Source organism: Colobus angolensis, unplaced genomic scaffold (genome assembly GCF_000951035.1).
Source record: "Colobus angolensis palliatus isolate OR3802 unplaced genomic scaffold, Cang.pa_1.0 Scaffold100, whole genome shotgun sequence".
NCBI classification, from domain to species: domain Eukaryota; kingdom Metazoa; phylum Chordata; class Mammalia; order Primates; family Cercopithecidae; genus Colobus; species Colobus angolensis.
This window is the reverse complement of record NW_012110920.1, coordinates 7,316,176-7,327,646: the sequence shown is the minus strand read 5'-3', so window position 1 is coordinate 7,327,646 and position 11,471 is coordinate 7,316,176. Positions and strand designations below refer to the sequence as shown.

General features: G+C 43.8%; 1 pseudogene; it reads right to left on the bottom strand.

The window, feature by feature from the left end:
• Positions 1–5,071: 5,071 nt before the first annotated feature.
• Positions 5,072–8,959, bottom strand: LOC105509137 (annotated as a pseudogene).
• Positions 8,960–11,471: the final 2,512 nt, after the last annotated feature.

The following is an 11,471-nucleotide window of genomic DNA, read 5'->3' as shown; positions in this document are numbered from 1 at the left end:
GGTGATTCTCCCACCACAGCCTCCTGGGTAGCTGGGACTACAGGTGCACGCCACCACACCTAGCTAATTTTTTGTATTTTTTGTAGAGATGGGGTTTCACCATGTCGCCCAGGCTGGTCTCAAATCGCCCAGGCTGGTCTCAAAAAGGAGCTCTGCAGATGTAATTAATTAAGGATCTTGAGATGAGATTATGTTTGCTTAGGATCAGCCTATATCCAATGACAAGTGTCTTGAGAAGAGAAGAAGAGGAGTGAAGAAGAGAGGAAAGGAAAGGAGAGGAAGGGAGGGGAGAAGAGGATAGGGGAGGGAAAAGAAGGGGAGAAGAGGGGAGAAGAAGGCACATGGAGAAGAAGACAATGTGAAGACAGAAACTGGGGTGATATATCTACAAACCAAGGAACCCAAGGATTGCTTGCAGCCACCAGAAGCCAGGAGAGAGGCATGGAACAGCTTTTCCCTCAGTGCCTCCAGAAAGAACAAACTCTGCTAGCACCTTGATTTTAAACGTGTGACTCCAGAACTGTGAGAGAATGAATTTCTGTTGTTTTTAGCTACCAAGTTTTTGGTACTTTGTTACTGCAGCTGTATGAAACCAATACATTTATATGTCTCAGTTCCTTCAACTGCCTTTGTTCTATTCTTTTGTTACCTTGAAGAGGGAGGCATTCTTTGAGCACAGTAACACATCATGGTTATGAGACGCTGTTGCTACTGGCAGGTGAAATATTGCTTAGAGATGGTCCTCTTGGAAAAATCTAAAAATGTTGTACTCTAAGTGCCACTAACTAAAACTAGCCTTGAGAAGTTCTCAAGACAGGCTTTCCAAATGCCCTAAAGCTGTCTTCATGTGACCAAAAGGAGAGCCAATGGGAAAAGAACACAGCAGTTTTTCCCCATCCCAGATGTTGAGTGTGGTCATGACTGGGTTTTATTAGAATCATGTTCTCTCTGGTAACATGAGAGGCTGTTATCAGTATGATTATTTATTTATCATCTAGGGTTTTTGTTTGTTTGTTTGTTTGTTTTTTGAGACAGGGTCTCATTCTGTTGCCCAGGCTGGATTACAGTGGCACAATCTCGGCTCACAGAAGCCTTGACCTCTTGGGCTCAAGTAATTCACCCACCTAAGCCTCCTGAGTAGCTGAGACTACAGGTTCATGCCACCATGCTTGGCTAATTTTATCATTTTTATAGAGACAAGGTTTGTCCCCAGGTTGCCCAGGCTACTCTCAAACTCCTGGGTTCAAGCAATCCATCCACCTTGGCCTCCCAAAGTGCTGGGATTACAGGCATGAGCCACCATGCCCAGCCCTCCTAGGTCTTTAAATGACTTTGGATGGTGCAAGGGAGTGGGAGTCACACCTTACATGAATTTAAAATAGAATCGGAATTATAAGTAATATTATAAGGCAAATCTATTGCATAATGCAATGTCTTCAAGCATATTTTTCCTTTTCATGTGGTTGTTGGCAAATATCTAGAATGGGAAAGAGGATCATCCTTTTGGGAGACTTTCTCTTTGTGTTCCTCAATGTTGCAGAAATAAACACACAACTTTAGTTTGTTCCCCAAAGGAAGAAATAATAAAAACAACCTACTCAAAACTAGTCAGAGTTGCTGGAAAAATCAGGAAATAGCTTTTGTGGTTTATTTGTTTGTTTGTTTTTCTTTGTAATTTTCCAGGAAATCTAGTAAAGACAGTAGCTGCCCTTTGGATAACACATTCATTCCAAGGGCCAAAGATATTGGTGTATGTGCTGAAGCTGCCTCATGTCCTGAACACATCTCTCCATCTAAGCTCATAGCACCCTAGGGCTGGGCTCAGAGCCACAGCGTAAAGAAGTCAATGGTGTTAATCTAAGGGAAACAAGACAGCCGATATCAAATTTTAGAATAATGTCATCTGATGAATTAATTCCACTTTGAGCCCAAACTGAGATTTAAACATGTCAGAGAATGGACCTAAACTGGTGGGTGGACAAGAATAGTCAGTTTGCAGGTTTGCTATATGGGGTAGAAACAGAAGGGAGGAGGTTTGGTGGCCATCTGGTTGGAGGTAAAAATAAAAGGCCAAAGTGGGATTTGTTCCATACCTGGCACCTCAGTTTGGTGTCTGAGCCTGGTAGAAAAGGGGCTGTGAGCTAAAGCTATACTATTGGTCTTTGTGAGGGACTCAGTGAGGCCTGAGGCAAAAGTATCGTTCTTACTTTCCTAAGGGACCAGCATGACACAGGTTGCCAGACAGATGGGTCAGGACCAAGTGCTGTTCTGGCCCTCATGGATTAGAAACTTTGGCCTCTGGATGTAGCTGGCTTGGATGTTGAAATTCTGATTGTGGTGGCCAGAAGCTGGGGCAATGGAGAGTCACTCTCAAGAGGTTTTGTGGACAGAGAACATTGGATGGGACTGAGGCCAGAGAAGGGGGATGAGCCTAGAGGAATCTGTGTGTTGACTATAATAATATGGTCACCATTCATAAGGACATGTGAGACATACTCTATGAAGTCTGGATGGAACTTTGTTGAAACAAATAGAAGGTCCTAGTTGAGTATGTGGTAAGAAGAGTCAATAAAACTTGGTTTATTACGATGTTTTTTTAATTTTGTAATTTTTGTAGAGATGAGGTTTTGCCATGTTACTCAGGCTGATCTCAAACTCCTAGACTCAAGAACACCCACCTCAGCCTCCCAAAGTGCTGGGATTACAGGTGTCCACCACAGTGCCTGGCATGGGTTACTACTATTAAGGTGACCCCCTTTGGTACCCAAGAAACACTAAGGTTGAAATTACACCTCATCTAATAGGCCATGTTTTCAAACTGTTCTCCATAGTAGTGTAGGTATTCTAAGGAGACCCTTGAGACTGGAGGAGTAGCTCACAACAGGGTCTGGGCCTTCTACCACAGACTCAACATCAGCCACCATTTCACCTATTTTACCTACAGTAAGAGAAGTTTTGTAACTAACAAAGAGGTCTTCGTAGCTTAATGGAGAGGTCTCAAACACCTCTGCTTTAGGGCTCCCTTGACTAAGCCTGGCAACATGTACCAAGTAGATTTTCAATGAATTACATATTTATTTCTATATACAATCTAGCCAAAAGATGATTTGAAGCAGTAATAAGTTTTTACTAGTGGATGACACCAGAGTAAGTGATTATTTCTAAAACCCATTGAAAATAACAAAACAATTAGAATATTAAATGTTTGGGAATACTGTTTTATTCCTTTGGACTCATCAGAAATGAGCAAACACAAATCTTAATGTGGGACATTTATAGTGATTTTATCTATTGGAAATAAGCAAAATAGTGGTAAACGATCATATGTACCTCTGTTTTAACTGTATTTCCAAGTTATGATTTGTGAGCCTGTTCAGTAGTTGTTATCTAATTTTCCATAGCAAGAAAAAAATGGCCAACTCATAAGTTGTGTTTCTGTATGCATTTAGATTAACAGATTATTATTGGTTTTTTAAAAAGGGAGGTTTTGGCTGGGCACCATGGCTCATGCCTGTAATCCCAGCAGTTTGGGAGGCTGAGGTGGATGGATCACATGAGGCCAGGAGTTTGCCTGACCAACATGGTGAAACCCTGCTACTAAAAGTACAAAAATTAGCTGGACGTGGTGAGGCACATCTATAATCCCAGCTGCTCTGGAGGCTGAGACAGGAGAATTGCTTGAACCTGGGAGGCAGAGGTTTCAGTGAGCCAAAATTATGCCACTGCACTCCAGCCTGGGCAACAGAGTGAGACTCCGTCTCAAAAAAAAAAAAAAAAAAAAGAAAAAAAAAAAAAAAAAAGAAAAAATAATAATAAGCGAGGTCTTTAAAAATTAATGTTCCATTAATAAATAAAAGTTGTCTGAATGCTGCTAACAGTTTTGAATGCCACTAGGCTTCAGAACATACAGATCAATACGGATTTTCTTCTAGGCAGAAGTCTCAATGAAAACAGCGTGTGTGTGTGTGTGTGTGTGTGTGTGTGTGTGTGTGTGTCTCTGTCTGTCTTCCTGTATGTTTTCATTTTATGATAAAAAGATTTAAAACTAAATCAATGATCATGTCAAACTTTTTTTTTAAGTGTGCACAGTTTTCAATAAAAGAGCCAAAGAAATTTTAGAAAGATTGATTTATATATCTTGGTCTTTACAAGTTGTCTGTTCCTAGAGAGTGGCCTAGCAGCCAGGGTTGCCTGTGTGCAGGCTTGGCCTGTTATGTCAGTGCCCAGCAGGCAAGCATGTGAGGCTAAGACCAGCTCACATCCTCTCTGCTGAGCAGTCCGCCCAGGCCCCGGGCTGCATCTGTCTCTAATGTGCCCACAGGCACAAGTCACCTGTAAAAGTAAGAGACTCAAGTCTGTGAACTGGAAGGTAAATGGATGTTTTCAGAATATTTCTAGACTTCTGACCTGCATCTTTTAACCAATGTTTTTTTGATTTCTTATCAAAATCAAAGCTGTGGGCCAGGCACAGTGGCTCACACCTATAATCCTAGCACTTTGGGAGGCTGAGGTGGGTGGATCACTTGAGATCAGGAGTTTGAGACCAGTCTGGCCAACATGGTGAAACCCCATCTCTGCTAAAAATACAAAAACTAGTCGGGCGTGGTGGCACACACCTGTAGTCCCAGCTACTCGAGAGGCTGAGGTAGGAGAATCACTTGAATCTTCAAGGTAGAGGTTGCAGTGAGCTGAGATTGTGCCACTGCACTCCAGCCTGGGCAACAGAGCAAGACTGTGTCTAAAAAATAAAAAATAAAAATAAAAAATCAAACCTGTGGCATTTTAAAACAGATTGCAATAAAATAAGCAAGAACAGTATCAAATCTAGTAAACATAATGCTGAAATCTCACATAATTCTTAAATCTCAAAGATGTTCAATTTATTATATATTTAACCATTTTTTATCAAAATGTATCACAGAATGCCACTGCGCCACCATGATTCAGTGTGAAAGCCACATCTGCTCATCCACTGCAATGGTCCAGCCTGTAGTCTCTTTTCTGTACCAGTAAGTAAAAGTAGCAAAACAGCCACTGGCTCAACTTTTCCCAAGTAATAAAGTCACTTTGCTTAGTCTTCAGAATGTTTAGCTCCTCTTGCTAATCTATCAGCTTTTTCATTGCCAATAAACCCTGGATGACCAGGAACAAGTATCCACTGAATGCCCATGCCTTGAGTGAGCTTCTCCAGTGCCACAAAGTCCTCTTTGTTCATCACCTCTTTCCCTGTACTTGTCTTCCACCTGTTCTTCCTCCTACCTTGAACCCAGTTAGTTATACCATTTATAGTAAACATACTATCTGTGTACGGAACCAATTTATTGATGTTTTCAGCCTCTGCTTGTTCAATGGTGTTGCAGGCTGCATGATTTTCTGCTCTTTGGTTTGTCTGTCACCCAGGAAGTCTAATGCCTACATTTAAAGGATGGCCTGGCCCCCAGTAAATATCAGTTCCCACTAGAGCTCTCCTCCACCCATTACTGGAGCAGCAGCCATCAGTGTACTCGATGACAAAGCCTTCGATGTAAGAAAATGTCCCTGCGCATTCGAGGTGCCGGCTCTGTGATTTGCTTCACAGGCTTTCCACACGACTCTGCACTTTCATCTCCATCTCCATTCAATGGCTCATGGAGTCCCTTGCTGTCTTTCGTTTGTGATTCTTGTACATGTTTATTTTTCTGCCCTTCTGAACCTTCTGGGCTTGCAGATTTCCTGACAAAGGCCCAGGCCTCATTTTCTGTGGCAAACTTCTTAAATCTGGCAGCAGGAAATAGGTCCACCTATGCTCTACATTCATTCCAGGTCAGAAAAACTCCGGTCCTGCAGGCCCTCCCCACAGCATAGACCATCCTGAGGCTGCAACAGTCCCTGCGGCAGCGCACAGCTATCAAGGCTGGCACATGGCTCACCCTTGCTTCACACCAGTGCGACCCCAACAGTGCCCACCGAAAATAGCTTCAGTAAAAGTATACTCTGAGGCCGGACACGGTAGCTCATGCCTATAATTCCAGCACTTTTCGGGTTGGAGGTGGGTGGATTGCCTGAGTCCAGGAGTTGAGACCAGGCTGGGGAACAGAGTGAAACCCCATCTCTACTAAAAGGATTACAAAAAGTTAGCTGGGCATGATGGCCCACACCTGTGGAGGCTGAGGTGGGAGAATCACCTGATCCAGGAAGGTTGAGGCTGCAGTGAGCCCAGATTGTGCCACTGCACTCCAGCCTGGGCGACAGGAGTGAGAACCTATCTTAAAAAAAAAAAAAAAAAAAAAAAAAGTACACTCTGAGGCATAACTAAAGACTTTGCTAATTATTTTTCTCTATGGTCAGTTGGTGGACCATTTGCAAGAACTAACCCATTTGTGTAGCTGTGTCTGATAAGACCGGACTGCTCCAGGGCAGAACATTCTTCTGAGGACCAAAGCTAGCCAGATCAATGCATTTGAAAAAGTCCTTGTCATAAATCTATCAAATCTCCTATGCCTTGAGCTAAGCTGTGGAGAAAAAACAAAACATGATCTTCTAGAATGTTCTTGAGAACTTTACTTTGAAAGGTAGATAACATTCTCTGAAAGCCTCTGCACTTGATAAGATTATTTTGTTCAGCACAGATCATAGCTATAAGGAGCTATTCCAAAAGAGGGGTTAGCATTACCTAGAATTCCAGATTGAAGCCAGTTGCACTACAGGCTGCCGGGAGGGGATATCATGAATCAGAACACATGGACCAGACGCAGCCCTTCCCTGAGCAGCCACAGACAAGTCCAAGGGACGTGGCATAACTGCCGCCTGTTTCCAAGCAGGCAAAGTGGTCCAGAAGAGTCTGATCAGAAGGGGCCAAATGGGAATCCAGTTTCATGAGTTCTTGGCAGCAACGATGCTTGCCATTAGGGGTAGACTGACATGCTAACAGGAACCAGCCAGCTCCACGTGAGGCGTGAGACCAGGATTAGGCCCAAGCCCTGGGAAACTGAGCTGGCAGCAACCAGCTAGGTGGCTGGAACACAGGCTAGGGCTACCTCGGATGTCAAACACCAGGACAGAAGGGACCTAGCAGAGATCCTGGCTACTTGTGTATCTGGAAGCCAGCTTCGAGGCCATGTTCTTCGTGCTCCAGCCGCAGACAAAAAGCAGCAGCAGAGGTCTTCACTTCCCATTCTTGATGAGAGAGAAATGCAGCCTCTAGCCTGGGCTTCCAAAGCCCATTCTAAGCTCTAGCCAGGACAAGGAGGAACAGGGCTGGGGATGATTATATGGCAAAAGGTGACGGTAGGCCTAGGAAGTCTTGAGTTTTAGAGTGGCCAGCTTGAGCAGGGATACTCACAGATTAGGTATACTTCTTGGTAGACCACCACCAAAGCCCCTGTTTCCATGTCGATATCTTGAAATGTGCTTTTACTGAGAAACCAAGATTAACTTTTCTCTGGCTGAATGGATATAAGTTAATTCTACATTCAAAATAGATTTTAAAAAACCACACACATCCTCAGAAGAATTTTTAAATCCTTTGGAGAAGCGTGAGGAGGTAGCTTTCCCATATTCCCCCATAAGTGGACCACATCTTTGCTTTTGTGCATTTTCCTCAGATGCTGGGAACCAGGCCCAAAAACTGTTGAAAAGGGGTTTTCTAATGTAAAACAAATTCAGGTTCACATTTAGAGAATACTAAACGCAAGTGTGCAAGATCACGTCACCACTTCGCTCTTACTTGGTATCAGTCCAAAAAGCAAATATCCAGAAGCCGCTTCCAAGTCCTGACTCTACACGCAAGTTGCTGTCTGGAACCAGTTTCCACCATGCCACATAACCTCCTGGATGATTAGCAAAAATCGCTTTCCACTTACTACTTGCAGCTGTTTGGAATTCCACATTGCTGCTCTGCTGAGTAGCAGAGCCTAACTGGGCGAGCTGTACAGTAAACACATGAATCTCTGCCAGTGTTGGCATCTAACAGCACCATGATTTGCAAACATGTTGAATTGCTATTTTATTCAATAAACGAACTTACAATAGAAAATAGATTTGGAAGTTACATCAAACTTGTTTATCCTGTTACAGTGGGCTGGGTAAAGCTATTTTGCTTTGGTTATAAAGAAATCCCTATCGGGAAGCAGCAGGTGGAGTCTCTACTATTCTTTCCTAGGCTAATATTAAGCACTCAGAGTACACCTCGGTCACACTGACTTGCTCTACATGGAGCCGGACACCTGCCCCCTTTAAAATCTCTTTTCCCCAGTGCTAACTCCATAGTTTGGGTCAATGAATACTAATTACGCTCTCTTAGTCTCAGTGTTATTCATCAAATGCTACTTTTCTCTATATATTCCAAGAAAAAATATATTAATATATAATATTTGGTGGAAATGCATGTGTATATATGTGCACATAGGTACATGTGTAAATGTATATATGTATGTGTCTATGTGTGCATGTGTGTGTGTAAATTTCCTCATGTCAGGGCTGTGCCTTCTTCATCAGCTGAGAGCTCTCCAAGGGCAACAGGCTGGGTCTCCTCTCTCAGTATCAGATGGTCCTGAAACGATTCTCACCCCTACCACCATCCCCATCAGTCAAGAGACACCCTCCATCCTAGGCCTGGGAGTTCCTTGACCCTTGTGGGGAGCAGAAAGGGCGGTACCTTCTGTATGTGACTGAATGAAGGGAGGGCAGTAAGCTCACAGTGGAACAACACAGGATGAGGAAGAAAACTCTCAAAGATTTGCCCAGATAATAACAGCACTTACTTTGCCAGCTTCTTCCATCTGAGCAAATGGGTGTGGTCATTATAAGAAGGCGACTATTTCCCCCAAGTAAATAGGGTATGCTATTTGGTGGAAAGGGAAATTGTAAGAGAAAGTGTCTCATTTCTGCAGTTTGAAAGCAGGTAATCTCTGTAGTCTGGGTGTCTATTTACACTGCTTTTCAACAATAAAGGGTAACATTACCTTAATAACCTGCTCATATGAAGCAGGGAGGATACTTAAGGCATCAGAGAAAGAGGCATTTACTCTGATGAGCCACTTTCCCCAAACAGCACAAAATCGACACCATTCGCCCAGGAGATTTTTTTTTCTGGATTTCTAAAAATATTTCCTGGTTATGGCATCTGATCTAAGATACAGTCACCCTCGACTCACTCTTCTGTAGCACCTTGACTTCTCCACTGCCATTCCTGCCAGACAGGGAGGAAAGGGGAAAATCAATGGAGCACTGGACTTTGAAAGAAGAAAGTTTTGCCACTTAAAACCCCAACTAAGGCCAGGCATGGTGGCTCACGCCCATAATCCCAGCACTTTGAGAGGCCGAGGCAGGTGGATCTCTTGAGCCCCGGAGTTCAAGACTAGCTCGCCAACATGTTAAAACCCCATCTCTACCAAAAATACATAAAGTAGCCAGGCATAATGGCATGTGCCTGTGGTCCCAGCTACTCGGGAGGCTGAGGTGGGAGGATCGCTTGAGCCCTGGAGATGGAGGCTGCGGTGAGCCAAGATCACGCCACTGCACTCCAGCCTGGGTGACACAGTGAGACTCTATTTCAAAAAAGAAAGAAAGAAAGAAAAAAAAAAAAACTGAGTAATGTGAGGCAGAAAATGGTTTTGTAATTTGATCTCGGTGCTCCCAGAAACACCTCTGGGAAAGGGGTTCATGCAACGGGAGAATATCAGCTCTGCTTCCCAGCTAGGAAGGTTGTTTTCTTCCCTTTTCTTTTTTCAAGGAGACCTCTGGACATTTCTGACCTAGGCGCTGCCCTCTTGTAGGTAACTGGAGCACTTATTTCGAAATGGCCTTTTTTTGACAACTCTTCAAAAGCTGCCAGATGACAAGCCGCACCCACTCCCACACCCACAGCTCCAGGGCATTGTTCTGGGTCCCAGGCAGCTTGGAAACCTCTCGTCTCAACTTGCATTTAAAAAGGATCTGAGGACAGATTCTGGGAAGATTTTTTTTTTTTCATTGATATGGCCTGAGGCATACAATGGTTTCTTTTTTTTTGGTCATCAACAACTAGTACTTACAATGCAAGCAGATGCCTTTTCTTTGACTGAAAAAGCTTAGTTGGGCATTATGGCAGTGATGTGGACTGGGAGTCTGTACACTCAGTAAACTCATTCAGGCTCATTCAGGCTCAGCTAAATCAAAACTTGAGCAGTTTGACCTTTGAAGAAAGGGTTGGGTCTTTTTATTTTCTTTTTTAAACTGTTTTAAAAAAAGGAGAATTGGAAGAGTAGTTAAGACCAGAGAAGTCATGTTCAATCTATTTGGCATGCTTCTAAGTACCCAAGGATATTACCAGCATGGGAATAGATGTTGCTCTGTACAACAGTCTTATCAGTTCATTAACCAGGTTCCACAAAACCATAAAACTGCCTCTGAAAAACCCTGTGAACAGTTAACTCAAATGTGATCACGAAACTAAAAATACTTGAAATGGACTCAGTCTTTACAATGATTTTGTAACAGGCTATGATGAGACGGAAAAGTTTAGGTTGTGGCTTTGGAATTCTTGGGTTCAAATCTTGGCTTACTCACTAAGAAATATTAGATAAATTGCTTAACCTCTCAGAGCCTGAGCTTCCTCCTTGTTTGTAAGAAGATTCTTCACTCCAAAGAGTAAATGGAATATTGCTTATAAAAGTGTTACTGATACAGACAGGAGGCAGGGAAATACTGGGTAGAAGAGAGTGGTTCCCCAGCAAAGGCCCCACGCTCAAGCCTGGAAACCATGGCCCTAAATGAGAACAGTTATCCTTGTTTTCCTGCCCAAGTGTTTGCCAAAACCACCATGGCCCACCATACCCCGATTCTGTACCCATAAAAACCTCAAACGCCAGGCTCCACAAGCAGAAGAGCAGCAGAGTAGCATGGCAGAGAAGGGGAGAACAGACAAAGCGTCTGAAGGTTGAGAGCTCAGCTGGGTGCAGTTGCAGAGGAGACTGGCTGCAGGATGCCTGAACTCCAGGGGAAGATCATCTTCCCACTCCATCCCCTCCCCAGCTCCCTGTCCCACTGAGTACTACCTCCATCACTCAATAAAATCCCTGCATTCACCATCCTTCAAGTCTGTGTGACCTGATTCTTCCTGGACACTGGACAAGAATTTGGGATGCACTGGATGCAGGAACCCAAAAAGGCTTTCATACTGACTCTTCACTCAGCTGTTTAACAGTAAAGCCATCCCCATATGTCAGGGTTAAAAGAGAATTGTAACACCCCTAGACACTGCTGTGGGGCTGGAGCCCAAAAGCACTCACCCCAGCTCCTGCACCTGCTCACCTGCATGCTCCCACTACCTTAAGGGATTTGTGTGTTTGTTGGGGGGGGGGGCGCAAATAAAGGAGCCACACCCCCGTTGCACATCCTGCAGAGAGGCCAGGGAACTCTCTCATTTCATTACCGGAAAGGGGTCCTGGTCCAGACCCCAAGAAACGGTTCTTGGAACTCGTGCAAGAAAGAATTTGAGGTAAGTCCATAGA